The following is a 15,434-nucleotide window of genomic DNA, read 5'->3' on the forward strand; positions in this document are numbered from 1 at the left end:
TGGTGTAACTTAAGATCGCAAGCATTTTACAAAGATCAGACTCAGGTACCGAGGACTGAAGAGGAAGCTTGAGGTCCCATCCATTCTGCGCAGCACCGAGGGCTCATGCCCTTGAACAGTCCTTCGTGACCCCTTTGTTCCTCAATTGCTACAGCTCTCAAGTTACTGGCAGAGATGTTGCAAGGAATGTTTGCAATAGGCTGTGAAGTTCTCAGAGGAAAGGTGGAAATTAATCCATGATGAGACATTATTACCACTTGTTTCCACACCACCTAAATGGGTTAGGCAAGGGAAGTAGCAGCATCCTCACAGAAACTGGTCCTGCCATTATTTCCATGTATTATATACACCCAGGGAGACAGAGAACTGCTCGGAGCAGCAGACATGCTCCCGGGATCAATGGAAGCAAGCTGAAATGTCAGGTCAGCAAAGAAATAGCAAATTACTTATTTTCTTCCTTTTTCATTTTCATCGGAGATGGAGTGTTTAAAAGGAAATGAGTGCAGAGAGAGAACCAGGGAACGGCTGAAGCAGCTTTTCCTCTCTGACACTCCTCTCAATTCTGTTATTAGTCTGCCTGTGTAATTCAGGGCTCGGGTGCAAGTCCTCCTCTGTGCCTTTGCTTCCGTTCTCCCTTGTCAATGTTTTCCCTCTCTGAGTCCATTTCTCTGGGCCAGAGGGAAGTCCCTACTTCCTTGAAGCCTTCTCAGCCTAACTCCTTACCTGAACTCTCTCTGCCACTCCTTTGTATTTAGTGCACGTTTTGGATATTACCATATACTTTGGTGTTGCTCTTGCTTCCTATTAGACTTAACTCTTCCAGGGCATCTTTTTTTTTTCAATTCTCCCCTGAGGTCATTTTTCTATTTATCTTCAGACAGAGTGGGCGGGAGAGAGAGGGAAACAGGAAGAGAGAGAGAAACATCATTGTGAGAGACACACTGACTTGTTGCCTCCCACACGATCCTGACCAGGGCCCAGGATGAACCGCAATCTAGGTACTAGGTATGTACCCTTGACCAGAATCGAACCCACGACTCATTGGTCCGCAGGTCAACACTCTACCACTGAGCTAAACTGGTCAGGGCCCCAGGGCATCTTTTATTAATCTCTGTCCTTCCTCTAGTACAGGTCATGGCATGAAGTTAAACAAATAAATGAATGAATGGAATCTGTCAGCAAAATGTTAAGATTCAAATTCAGAGCACACCAAGTTCCTATCTGCTGTTCTCACCACACCATATCAGACCCTGTGAAGCACATGTAGTGCAGAATAGAAATATCAAACAGACAAAAGTAAGGGAAGGAAAGACTGATATAAAGAATAAACTTTCAGCCCTGGCCAGTTTGGCTCAGCGGTTAGAGCATCAGCCCGCCGACCAGAGGGACCTGGGTTCGGTTCCCTCTGGGGGCGCGTACCTCGATTGCAGTTTGTCCTCGGCCCCGGTTGGGGTTGTGTGGGTGGCAACCAGTTGATGTGTCTCTCTCACAGCAATGTTTCTCTCTCTCTCTCTCTGCCTCCCTTTCTCTGTCCTGCTCTATCTGAAGATAAATGCAAAAATGTCCTGGGGTAAGGATTTTTTTAAAAAAAGAATAAACTTTCAACTCCTTTGGGTGAATACCAAGGAGGTTGATTGCTGGATCTTATGATAAGATGTTTAATTTTGTACGAAACTGTCAAACTGCTTTTCAAAGTGGCTGTACATTTTGCATTCCCACCAGCTATGAATGAGAGTTCCTATCGCTCCACATCTTTGCCAGTATTTGGTGTTGTCAGTGTTTTGGATTTGGGCCATTTTTATAGGTGTGTAATAGTACCTTATTGTTGTTTTAATTTGCAATTCCCAAAAGACATAACCAAATAAGTTAAAAACATGTGCACACAAACACCTACACATGAGTATTTATAGCCACTTTATTTGTCATTGTCAAAAACTTGGAAGCAACAAAGATGTCCTTAATGTGAGTGAATGGATAAATAGACTGTGGTACATCAAGACAATGGAATATTATTCAGGTATAAAAAGAAATGAGCTATGGGGCCATGAAAAGACATAGAGGAAACTTAAATATATGTTACTAAGTTCATCTCGCCCTGGCCGGTTTGGCTCAGCGGTTGGAGCGTCGGCCTGCGGTACAGAGAAAGAAGTTCATCTGAAAAGGTAACATACTGTATGATTCCACCTATATGACAATCTGGAAAAGACAAAGCCATGGAGACAGTAAAAGAATTAGTGGCTGCCAGGGGTTAGGTAGGGATGAATTAAGGGGAGCAGAGAAACATTCAAGGTAATGAAACTACTCTGTATTATACTATAACAGTGGAATCGAATGTACAACACCAAGAGTGAACATTAATGTCAACTATGGACTTTACATGAAAATTAATTTTTTACTTTTTTTTTTTTAACATGTAAAATGTAGGGACTTATTTTTACATTTTTAGGGACTTATTTTGCTATTTAACTTTAGCTTAAATGGTGTTGTGGCCTAATCAGACTTGTGTAATGGGGTAAGTATGTGCGCAGTTTTTCCTGTAACTCTTAATCAATTACACACTCATCTCAAGCCCAGAATTGTGCATGAATTGCCAAGTTTGTTCAGGAACCCAGCCAGAAGGAAACAGTGCACACATTGTCAGTTCTAAACAGGAGAATGAAACCTCTCTCTCGCACCTGAACACAGGCCCTGCTGTGGCTCAGCCACTGAACAGCCCACCCCTTCTCAACCTGTCTGTGAGGTCAAGTTTGAATCGTCTTCTCTGATTTTGTGTCTCTTCTAAATATTTAAATGACCACCTGCTTGAGCTCTAAAGCGTTCACTTCCTTTTTTGAGGTATCATTTCTATTAATATATAATCCACATTTATAAGATTCACCCTTTGAAAAGTATACAATTCAGTGAATTTGAGTGTGGTCACAAAGTTAGGTAGCCAGAACCATTAATTCCAGAACATTTTCATTTGCTTAGAAAAAAAATTCCACATTCCATGTGTTTTGATCTTGTGATAAAATGTTAATTTCACTTTTTAAAATGTTTTTGGTGAAATTGTGCTAATGATTTTTAGAAATTTAAAGAACTGCATATATGTATTTGGTAATTAATACTATAATAATTACTGTTTTGTGTTGATCTTACTTAAGTTTTGCCATTTGCTGAAGATTTTGTACACACACACTTTATTTAGCCTTGGCCTTGTTAGGGTTACCAGTGTCAGGCTGGAGGCATCAGGGCTGACAGCTCTAGGCAGCTTGAAGCAAAGTGAGTAGATACAATGAAGGTAAAAATAATTCTCCTTTTTTTTTTTAACTTTTTAAAAATATGTTTTTATTAATTTTTTTAGAGAGAGAGAAACATCAGTGTGAGAGAGAAGAATTGATCCTGCACGCCCCCTACTGGGGATTGAGCCTGCAACCCTGGCATGTGCCCTGACCAGGAACCAAATGGAGACCTCTCAGTCCATGGGACGACGCTCACCTGAGCCATACTGGCCGGGCTAACTCTCCTTTATTGAAAACATACTGTTTTCCAGGCACTATACCTCACATAACAGTTTTAGGAGGTATCATATGCGATAATAGTTTTTATGTTACACGTGAGCAAGTGGAGGCTTGTGGAGTTTATGGAACTTACTAAAAACTTACTAGTTACCAGCATAACTAATAAAGCCCAAATTTGACCTCAGGCCTTCCACATTCAGAGTACATGACTTTGACCACTATGCCCTACCACTTCCTATTAAATGGAATGTTCAGTTTAATTACACAAGCAGCACTTGATCAGTGCGAGACAATCTGCTTTCACAGTCCCCGTTCCACTCGTCCGCTCCTCTCCTTAGTGGAAGGGAAGAGCCAGTTCCTGCAGATCACACGATCACACAGCTCACCCAGCACAAGGGAGCAGCTGAAATCCAGGGCTTTTTCCAGCACCGGCGTGGATGTGTGTTCCTCTACATCCCATTGGAACATCTGACAGTTATCTCAGACTTCTATTCCAGCTTTCATAATAACTAATCATTTCTATTATTAGCTTGCATGTTTGAATCTCTGCACCCATCTGAGGTGAGCCAATATGACTTGATTTATATATGAAGTTCCTGAGGTCAAATAATGTGTTTTGGTCTTGGCTGGTATGGCTCAGTTGGTAGGAGCATCATCTAGTACACCGAAAGGTTGTGGATTGGATTACTGGTCAGGGCACATACCCAGGTTGCATGTTTGATCCCCAGTCCCTGGGTGGGGTGTGTGTAGGATTCAGCTGATTGATGTTTCTCACATCGATATTTCTGTTTCTCCCTCTTAAAAAAAAAAAAATCAATGAAAATGTCCTTGGGTGAGGATGAAAAAAATAATGTTTTGAATGAGTGTGAATAACCCAAAGTATAAAATAACGATCCAAGAATCCACACTGATATAAATACAGGATAGAATAAATAAATGAGTCATGCCACATACATGAATATTTTATTTCTAGACCTTTTTAAGCATTTAACCACAAATATTTCAGTGAAAGAAGACTACATAAAATAATGTTGTTATACCTTTTATACACGTATACCTATTACACATATTTTTCACAAAAGTAAACTGAATTCCATATACCGATTAAGTAGAATGATTTTTGCATACACAAAAAAAATATGGTTACACATACCTTTTGGAGAGGATTGGTCATAAGTTGTACCTTTTGTAAGCAACATGAATGAGGATATTATTGAAAGATGATGGGCTGAGGCTTTCATTAACCAAATAAAATATTCAACCGGAGGCCAGGCTCCACAACTAGCTGGGGGAGTCTGTGCAAGGCTGCAAAGACTGCTCAGCTATAAAACAAGACTATTACCTGTACGGGGCTGTTGGATAAATAAAAGATGTGCAAAATGTGTGCCCAAGTGAACATAAGCCTCGTGCCAGCTCTGTGTTTCCAACACCATTTCCCTTGGGGAAAATGGTTGATAACAGGGTCTGGGCACCAAACATACAGGAAGAGCCTGGAGTCTCATTTAGTGCCAGAAAGTAAGAAAGTGATAAAAAAAAAAAAAGAACAATAATGGGAGATCAATTAAAAAAAAAAAAAAAGGCACTTCTGCAACTGAAAGAGCTCCCAATGTGCAAAGCTAAAACAATTTGAGTAACAAAATTTAGAAATTGGATTTGGATTATAACCCAAAGGATAAAGTAACTATCCATGAGTCCACACTGATATAAATAATAGATAGAGTAAATAAAATAATGGAGAAGAAGAGACAAATCTCCTATGCAGAAGGACACAAATAATTTATGTGCACACTCCTCAAGCAGAGGTCCATGGCTCCTGGCCCTTTAAGTGTGAGCTGTTATAGTGACTTCCACCAGAGGGCATGGTACAGCAAGGGGAGAAATAACTGCAGTGGAAAACGCTAATAGATAACTATCTGCAGCAAGATGATCAAGGTCAATAGCAACCGTAATAAGTCATGTTGAAAGTATGTACACTGAATATTATGAGATAAGACTGACCCTTTACCTTGGTGATGTTCCTCCCCAAAACTCATAATTCCAGTCTGATAATGAAAAAAACATCTGACAAAACCCAGTAGAGGGAGATTCTACAAAATACCTGACCAGTACTCCTCAAAACTCTCAAGTCCATTAAAAACAAGGAAAGTCTGAGAAACTGTCACAGCTAAAGAAACATAAGAAGACATGACAACTACATGTCAAATGCTATTCTTGAACAAAGAATATTCAGTTAAAACTAAGAATATCTGAATAAATCATAGACTTTAGTTAATAGTAATTCATCAATATTGATTCATTAGCTTTGATAAACATACCATACTAATGCACGATGTTAACAGTAGAGGAAACTGGGTTTTGGACATATGGGAACTCTCTGTACTGTTTTCACAGTTTATCTGTAAATCTGAAACTATCCTAGAATAAAAAGTTCATTCTTTCCAAAGCAGTGTGACTATAACGTGTCTGTTAGAGTCATTGGAAACTGCCCGTTTTAAATTTGTAGCATCCCCACTGTTGTTTGTTACCTTGTTAAAATGATGTCAGGATTTAGATCTAGATTGATGGTATTAAACTAGCCTGGGCTTTACAGAACTAACCAACCTTGGTTTAGTGAGATGACTCTGCCCCCTATGGGCATAGTATTTAATCTACATTTAGTGGCAAAGGACAGCCTTCATGCTCCAGTCATTCTGGTGTTTCAGTCTGGACAAGAGTCAGGCTGCACGTGGAACCTCTGATCTGCGAGGACCTCACCCCACTTTGTTCATATACACAGAACTTGACCCTCCTGGGTGTTCTCTGAAGAAAGACGCATCCACACGAGGGAACCAGCTGATGGAAATGTAAATGGCGTGGCTTACTTATGCTAAGTGAAATAAGCCAGTCAGAAAAGACACATACCATATGATCTCACTTACATGTAGAATCTAGCAAACAAAATAAACTAACAAACAAAACAGAAACAGACTCATAGATACAGAAAACACACTGACAGTTGTTAGAGGGGAGGGAGTTAGAAGATGCTGGGTGAAAAAAGTGAAAGGATTAAAAAAAAATACAACTCTATAGACACAGACAACAGTATGGTGATTACCATAGGGAAAAGGGGTCAGGTAGAAGGGGGTAAAGGGTGCTTAAATGGTGATGGAAGGAGACTTGACTTTGGGTGATGAACACACAATACAATATACAGATGATTATTATAGAACTGAATGCCTAAAACCTATATCATTTTATTAACCAATGTCACCTCAGTAAATTCAATAAAAATGTTTTAAAAGTCAGAAAAAAAGGAATATAGTGTATATTACCTACAACATATAAAACTTTTGTTGTTAATTGACTGTTTGTGTTATCGTCAAGGCTTCCAGGCAACAGTAGGCTATTAGTAGTTAAGTTTTGGGGAGCCAAAGTTATACGTGGATTTTTGAATGAGCAAGGGAATGGAGCCATTAACTGTTGTGTTGTTCAAAGGTCAACTGTATACACATATACAAATAAACAATGTTACACATTTCTTAGGTCACTGTGTGCAGAAAATGTAATGTTATATTTTTATATCTCAACTTGATTTCTTTTAATCCTTCATTTTCCCTAATCACAGAAAACACATCTCGTTGACTATGAGGTAGCTCAACAGATGCAGGTACTGCCAAGCACTTTCTGTTTAAACAGTCGAGTAAGGATTCTCCCCTTCTCTCTTCCTTCCATTGGATTGGCGTCTCTGGTCATTGGATTTGGGCATTGCAGAGTGAGGAAAGGCTGGCCTCTCCCCATCCCCTGTCCTTTACCAGCAAAGGTTGAGCCACCACTTGTATTTGCATCTCTGGTCATCTGCATTTACTCTGCTTGCCCCCGCTGAGACATCTGTGGCCCCACCACAGGTTTTGTCTCAGCCCTTCTCCACCACCTTTGGGGCAAATGCAACTCAAGGGCGCGTTCCCAAGCCTCCTGGGCCATAGGCAAAATGGGGAGTGGTCTCCAGCTAGACTTCCCTGCCTTACCCATCTCTTCTCCTACTATTGGGACACGACAGCACAAGAAACTTCTCTGTCAACGTTACTATCCTCTCTTATTTCCCCAGAAATCAAGATATAGTTCTCTGCTTTGAGGTCCCACCACCCCAGGGCTCCTAGCATTCCTCAAGGTGAGGGAGTGTCTCTGAGATCCGCACCAGCATTGATCCCAGTCATATCCAGTTACTCCTTTCTCAGCTGCGAAATGTTTATCACAGCCATGGCAGGACAACTGGCTCTACATCATTCATTTTGACAAAGTCCATTATTTATAAAATAAAATTTAGCTTTTCTACACAAAAGTCAGACTTTGAGTCTCAGAAATCCAGTAATGTCTCTTCTGGAAATTTCTAGCCTTTTTAGAAAATGTAAGCACTGCTTGGCCTGTGTGGCTCAGTGGTTGAGCATCGACCCATGCACCAAGAGGTCGCCAGTTCTATTCCTGATCAGGGCACATGCCCGGGTTGTGGGCCAAATCCCCAATGGGGGGCATGCAGGAGGTGGCCAATCAATGCTCTTTTATTGATGTTTCTCTCCCTCCCTCTAAAAATCAATAAAGAGCCCTGGCCAGTTTGGTTCAGTGGTTAGAGCGTCGGCCTGCGGTCCGGAGAGACCCGGGTTCGGTTCCCGCTAAGGGCATGTACTTTGGTTGCAGTTTGTCCCCGGCCCTGGTTGGTCGTGCGGGTGGCAGCCACTCGATGTGTCCCTTCACATCGATGTTTCTCTCTCTCTCTCCCTTCCTCTCTCTCCCTCCCACTCTATCTGTACAAAAAAAAATGGAAAAATATCCTCGGGCGAGGATAAAAAAAAAAAAAAATAAAAAAAAAAAAATAAAAATCAATAAAGAAAAAAAATTTTTTTAATTAAAAAAAAAAGAAAATGTAAGTGCTGATAATTATCTCATTTATTTCTTTCTCTTTGCATTCCTGCTATAACCTTATCCTGAGTCACATACACAAGGCTTAATGATAATGAACAATTAGAGGACAGATGAGAGTAAAAAGGAATAAATGTATATGCTTATACACACATAAGTATATATATAATACGTATAAGTGTAAATATTTATATAAAGAATAAAGAAATCAATAAACAAAGGTTTTAGTGGTTCTTTATGCATTTTTTCTTTTCTATAATTTTCCATATTTTATAAATTTCTAAAAGCAACTCATGTTTTATATCATTAAAAAATTATATGTGTGTATGTATACATACACACATATAGTCAGAGACAATATATATATTTGGTCTATGTATATATATAGTCTCTGACTCCCAGCATCAATACCCACAATAAAGGGGGGGGGGGACCCAAGTCTTGTGTTGACCACACCCACCCAAAGCTGTCTTCTCCTCAGTCTCTGTGTTACTTTTTTTTTTTTTTTTAGTGGAAATTGAGAAAAAATGTCTGAGTACCACATTCCTGTTGACTTGGTTGAGAACAGGGACAATAGGTACCAATTCCTACCCTGAATTAATTTAGAACAGTGGTTCCCAACTGGGAGTGATTTTGCTCCTCAGGAAACATTCAACAATATCTGAGACAGTTTTGACTGTTACGACTGGGAGAGGGCAGCTACCAGCATCGAGTTGGCGAGACCAGAAGCGTTGCCATAATTCCTATAATGTACAAAACAGCCACCCACAGTAAAGAGTTGCTCGGCATAAGATGTCAGTAGTGCCAAGGCTGAGAAATCCTAATTTAGAGGAAGCAAAAGATTTGAGTCAGATGTGTCCAGAACCCAAGTCTCCTGCAGAATTTGGAGAAAGTCTGGATAAGACACTGGATTTCTACAATCTGTGGAATGTAGTTTGAATCAACTTTATCTAACTCATCAGCTCTCGTCAAAATCTGGGTTACACATCAAATGAGAAAAATGAACCAGTTAAGGTTCTAATTACAAATAACAGAAACTAACTCTGAAGCACCTGGGCAGGAAAGAAATGTACTGAGTAACAGTGGACAGCTCATAGAATCCATGGAAGGCCTGGAGATAAGCAGTCTCAACTACTCTCCATGTGTTCCTCTGTAGTTCTGTTTGTGGTTAAGTTGGCCACATCACTAGTTTCCTACCAACACAATGTGGGCAGAAGGGACCTTTGACCCTATTGACGACTCTCATAGCAGTCACTCCCAAGCCATTTCCCACCCAATCTCAACGAATACAATTATTAAGTGCTTACCATGTTCTAGGAACTCTTCTGAATTCCTCATATACATGAGCTCATTTTATAATGAGATGAGCATATCAGCTTATATAATGTTATGGTAATAGAATGATGCAGAAGTATCATTCCAGTATTTCTTCCCTCCATCCTTTCTATTTGTCTGTATTTCACCCATCCCCAAGAAAAGAACAAAATGGCAAACTGGGTAAAGGAAACAAAAGGAGAAGGAGTTCTAATTTGTGTTTGTTGTATTAAATACATAAATCCAATCCTGTTTATTAAGAAGTTCGTGGGTGCTATACATACCTATCATCTCTTCTGCTGGTATAACCTGTAAATTAATTACTGTAAGCAGATTAACTTGGTCTTCCCAAAATGGGAGTACCATTGCTGCCTGGGTCTCCAATCTGGGAAATGGTAACTCTCACTCCCCTGGTAGTGTTTGTGAACCAGCTTACAATTATAGTAATAATATAGGAATGACCACTAAGTACAAGACCTAGGCAGCAGAATTAAAGATTAGATTCATTGGTCAATACTTACTTTGCTCCATAAAACAAAGTAAATGCTCTGGCCTAGAAGAACAGAATAACAACAAAAAGATGAAGTCTGTGAAAAAAAAATGTTGTAGAAAAGAATGAAAGGAGTTATTTAATGTAAAAGGGTAGCACAATGCCTACCACACTAAATGAGTGTTCACTGGTAATAATAACCACAATAGTCATTATAATAGAAAGATCCAATGATCACATCCATGAATTTGTTATCTGTGAGTTTATTTACTATAGGGACAAGAAAAACTTTAGAAAGTAATCTTGCATCCTTAATGAAATGGGGCGGCGGGGGGGGGGGGGAGCTTGACTTCTAAGATACTGGCACAGAAAGCAATAAAGATAAATAAAGGAAATAATGTCAGGATTTACAATGCTGTTGTACATTTTTTTCAACAACTCAGAAGGCTGGGAAAGGCAAAAATGCCACTGCAGAAAGTGAAAGTTGTGATGTGGACTACAAACTTCACATTTCTTTTTTGATTGCAGGAAAACAAGACAAAGATATAAAAATCATTAAAATAAGAAAATAATAAAAATGAAGAATAAAGATTAGAAGTACAATTTTAAAACAATAGCTACTTCCAGGTGTGGTTGGGCTGGATAAACTTGATACTTATAACACACACACAGGGGACTTCCGGTCAAGATGGCGGCGTAGGTAAACACAGTATCATCTCCTCCTACAACCACATCAAAGTTACAACTAAACTACAGAACAACCATCATTCAAAACTGCCTGACATCGAGCTGAATGGAAGTCCTACAACTACAAAATTAAAGCAGCAGCCACATCAAGACTGGTAGGAGGAGCAGAGGCACAGACAGGCTGGTCCCACACCCACGTGTGGCGGATAAAAATCAGGAGGACACTTCAGCTGGGAAGGTCCTTGCTGAGGAGTGAGGGGTCCCTGTCTCACACCAGGGACCCAGCTCAGGGTTCCAGTGCCAGGAGAGAATCCCCATAACTTCTGGCAGTAAAAACCAGTGGGAACTGAGGCTCAGGGAGGCTGAGGCTTCTAGAGCCCCAGGCAGTTCCTCTTAAAGGGCCCGCGCACGGACTTACTCAGACTCACACCCTCCAGGCTCCAGCGTGGTGGAGGCAGCTTGAAAGGCACCAGAGACATATGGGAAAGAACTGAGTTGTTTGGCATTGGGTAGGGCTGGAGAGGCAGCTTTCTCCTGGACAGAGGTGCTGTCAGAGGCCTTTGTTCCTTTGGTGAGCCCTTCCCTGGGGCAGCAGACAGCCTCCATATCTGGGACTCCAGCAACCTGGCTCACACTGGTAGCCCCACCCTGGTGATTCCCTGAGGCCCCACCCCACCCAACTTTCGGGCCCACCAAGCTGTTGCCAGTTGCTTTACCATAGGATTGGCCTGTCTTGGATCCTGCTTCAGGTTTTCTTAAATTCTTTCAAACAAGCAGCATCTGGTGTCAGCTAGCCTCATACCTCTTGTTAAGTGGCCCCAGGCTTGGAACTAGAAGCAGCCATCTGCAGATCACTTTGTAGCTTATGCCAGGTGGCCCTGGATAGAACACAGACAGTGGCTGACCTTGCCCGAGATCCAGCACACCCAGTGGACAGCTTCAGACCACATTGATACACCACCACCCAACCACCTCCACAAGTGACACACTCAATGAGCAAAGTCAGTGGGTACCAGAGCCCCGATGAAGTAAGTCTTGCTCTGTGTGGTGGACCCCCTGCATAGCTGATCATCCAAGGTAGTCACAGGTCGGTGGCTAGTGGGCACAGCCAGTCCTTGCAGCTGATCAGCCTGAGTAAAACCCTCTCATTAATGTGCCAACACCAATCAAGACTCAATTACAACAGAAGGATGTAAAGTCTACACAAGGGGTGAACCTTGAGAGCCCAGCTGGAAGATCAGGGAGGCTGTGCCCACTGGACCCCACAGGACACCTACTACAACAGGCCACTCTAGGAAGCACAGGAGACATAGCAACTCTATCTAATACATAGAACAAACACAGGGAGGCAGGCAAAATGAGAAAACAAAGACACACGTCCCAAATGAAAGAACAGAACAAAACTCCAGGAAAAGAACTAAGCGAAATGGAGACAAACAACTTAATAGATGCAGAGTTCAAAACACTGCTTATAAGGATGCTCAATTAACTTAGTGAGAACTTCAATGAATTTAGTAAGGGCTTCAAAAGCATAAAAAAGGATCAGTCAGACATGAAGGAGGCACTAAGTGAAATAAAGAATAATTTACACAGATTCAATAGTAGAGTAGGTTAAGCCAGGAAGCAAACCATCAATTCAGAATATAAGGAAGCAAAAAAACACCCAAGCAGATTAGCAAAAAAAAAAAAAAAAAAAAAGAATAAAAAAAAAAATGAGGATAGTGTAAGGAGCTTCTGGGACAACTTCAAGTGTACCAACATTTGCATCTTGGGGGTGCCAGAAGGAGAAGAGAGAGAACAAGAAATTGAAAACCTATGAGAAATAATAATGACAGAAAAATTTCCTAACTTGGTGAAGGAAACAGACATATAAGTCCAGGAAGTACAGAGAGTCCCAAACAAGATGAACCCCAAGAGGCCCACACCAAGATACATCATCATCAAAATGCAAAAGGTTCAAGACAAAGAGAGAATCTTAAAAGCAGCAAGAGAAAGGCATCTGGTTACCTACAAGGGAGTTCCCATAAGGCTGTCACCTGATTTCTCAAAAGAAACTTTGCAGGCCAGAAGGGAGTGGCGAGAAACTACAACCAAGATTACTCTATCCTGCAAAATTATTATTTAGAATTGATGGCCATATCAAGTTTCCCAGACAAGAAAAAGTTAAAGGAGTTCATCACCACCAAATCATTATTATATGAAATGTTGAAGGGTCTTCTTGAAGAAAAAGATAAAAAATATGAACAAACAAAATGGCAACAAATACATATCTATCGACAATGGAATTTACAAACAAAATGAACAGGCAGAACAGAAACATTCTCATAGATACAGAGAACATTTTGTTGGTTGCCAGATGGGCGGGGTTTAGGGAAATGGGTGAAAAAGGTGAAGGGATTAAGAAGTACAAATTGGTTGTTAGACTGACAAACCTCAAAGGGGTGGGGAGTTGGGGGTAGGAAAAAATAAACCAAAGAATCTATATGCATAACCAATGAACACAGACAATAGTGTGGGGAAAGGCAGGAGGGGGGAGGGAGTAGGGAGGAGGGGGTCAATAGGGGAAAAAGGAGGAACATCTGTAATATATTCAACAATAAAAATAAGTTAAAAATAAAATTTAAAAAAAAATAAAACACACACACACATACACAATCCTTTAATATCAGAGAGAGATTAGTCAACAGAATTAAGTGTAGCAGGGTAATAGGCAGGGTAATGCCCCCCACTAAGAAATCTGCTTCTTAATCCCAGGGACCTATGAATACAACAAAAGGGCATTAAGGATGTAGATGTAATTAAGATTAAAAGAAGAGTATCCTAAATCATCTGGGCGGCCCAATGTAATCATAAGGGACCCTAAAAAAGAAGCAAATGAGTTTGTTGACCGAGTGATGCAATATAAGAAAGATTAAACCAGCCATTGCTGGCTTAGAAGACAGAAATGAGCTACAAGCCAAGGAATGTGGGAAACCTCTAAAAGCTAGAAAAAATGGATTGTTTCCTAGAGCTATCAGAACAGTACCACAACTGTACACACTGGCTTCTATTTCTGACCTCGAGAACTACAAGAGAATACATTTGTTTTATGTTATGACATTGCATTTGGAGTAATTTACTAATGCAGCAATAGGAAAGCAATCCAGCTGAAATAAATTCTACCCAGCACACAGGCTATTTGCCTTTCTTAGTCATCTTCTCCTAACTCTTCTACTGAGACTGCCTTTCTGTCAAATGCATTTTATTCTTCTTATTGTACTATTTTTACAAGAAACATGGTACATTTTAAAATTTGTCCAATGTACACCTTCAAACACACATAAAGTGAACAAAGTATAATGAATCCTCATGTACCTACTACCCAGCTTCCACAATTACCAGCATTTTAGCATTCTCATTTCAGTTAATCTCCACCTACTTTAGCCCTCCGACTCATTATTTCTTATAGACTTATTTAAATCTATATTTATTTGAAATTTGAAATGTACAAATCTTAGCTGTACATTTTGACAAATGAATACATCCATGTTATTCAGACTCCTATCACATAAACATTTGCATTTTCCTAGAAAGTTTCCCAAGGTTCTTTTCCCATTCCCAACACCCAGTTTCCCTGTTCTAGAACATTTCGTCAATGGAATCAGATAGAATGTTCTCTTTTGAGTTTAGCATGTCTGTTAGACTCATTCATGTGGTTATGTGAATCAGTAGTTCATCTCTGTTTGTTGTATTATCTTGTACAAATTTGTTTATGTTTTCTTGTTAATGAACATTTGGTTTGTAAATGTTCATAAATAAAAGTGTAAATAAATAAAAGTGCTATGAACATTTTCATATAAGTCTTTTTGTTGTTCTTAATCTTCAACAGAAACGACTTTTTCCATTGATTTTTAGATAGACTGGAAGGGAGGGAGAGAGAGAGAAAAACATCGATGTGAGAGAGACACACTGATTGGTTGCCTCCTGCACGCATCCTGGACCAGGGCTGGTATTGAACCTGCAACCCAGGTATGTTCTCTTGACCGGGAATCAAACCTGAAACTGTTTGGAGTGAGGGCTGCTGCTCTAATCACTGAGCACACTGGCCAGGGCTGTACGAGTCTTTTTAAACACGTTTTTTTATTTCTTAAATTAGTCCCTAAGAGTGAACTTGCTGGGCCAAAGGGGAGGTGTATGTTTAACTTGGTAAGAAATGCCAAATAATTTTCAGTGTTTGTACCATTTTACATCCCACCCACCCCAGCAGTGTTCTGAGAATTCTGGTTGCCCCAAACACTTGCCAAGCTTGGTATTGTCAATCTTCTTCATTTTAGCAGTTTTAGTGGAGATAGAGTGGTATCTCACTGTGGCTTTAATACACATTTCCCTGATGACTAATAACACTGAGCATTTTGTTTGTGTGTTCTTTGGCTATTTACAAAGAAAAGATATTTATATATCTTCCTTTGTGCAGTTTTTGTTTATTTTTTGTTGTTGTTATTTTTAATTGAGTTGTGTCAGTCTGTTGCTGCTATAACAAAATATGAACTGAGTGGCTTATAAAGAACAGA

The sequence above is a fragment of the Molossus molossus genome, unplaced genomic scaffold (assembly GCF_014108415.1).
Source record: "Molossus molossus isolate mMolMol1 unplaced genomic scaffold, mMolMol1.p scaffold_m16_p_5, whole genome shotgun sequence".
NCBI lineage: Eukaryota > Metazoa > Chordata > Mammalia > Chiroptera > Molossidae > Molossus > Molossus molossus.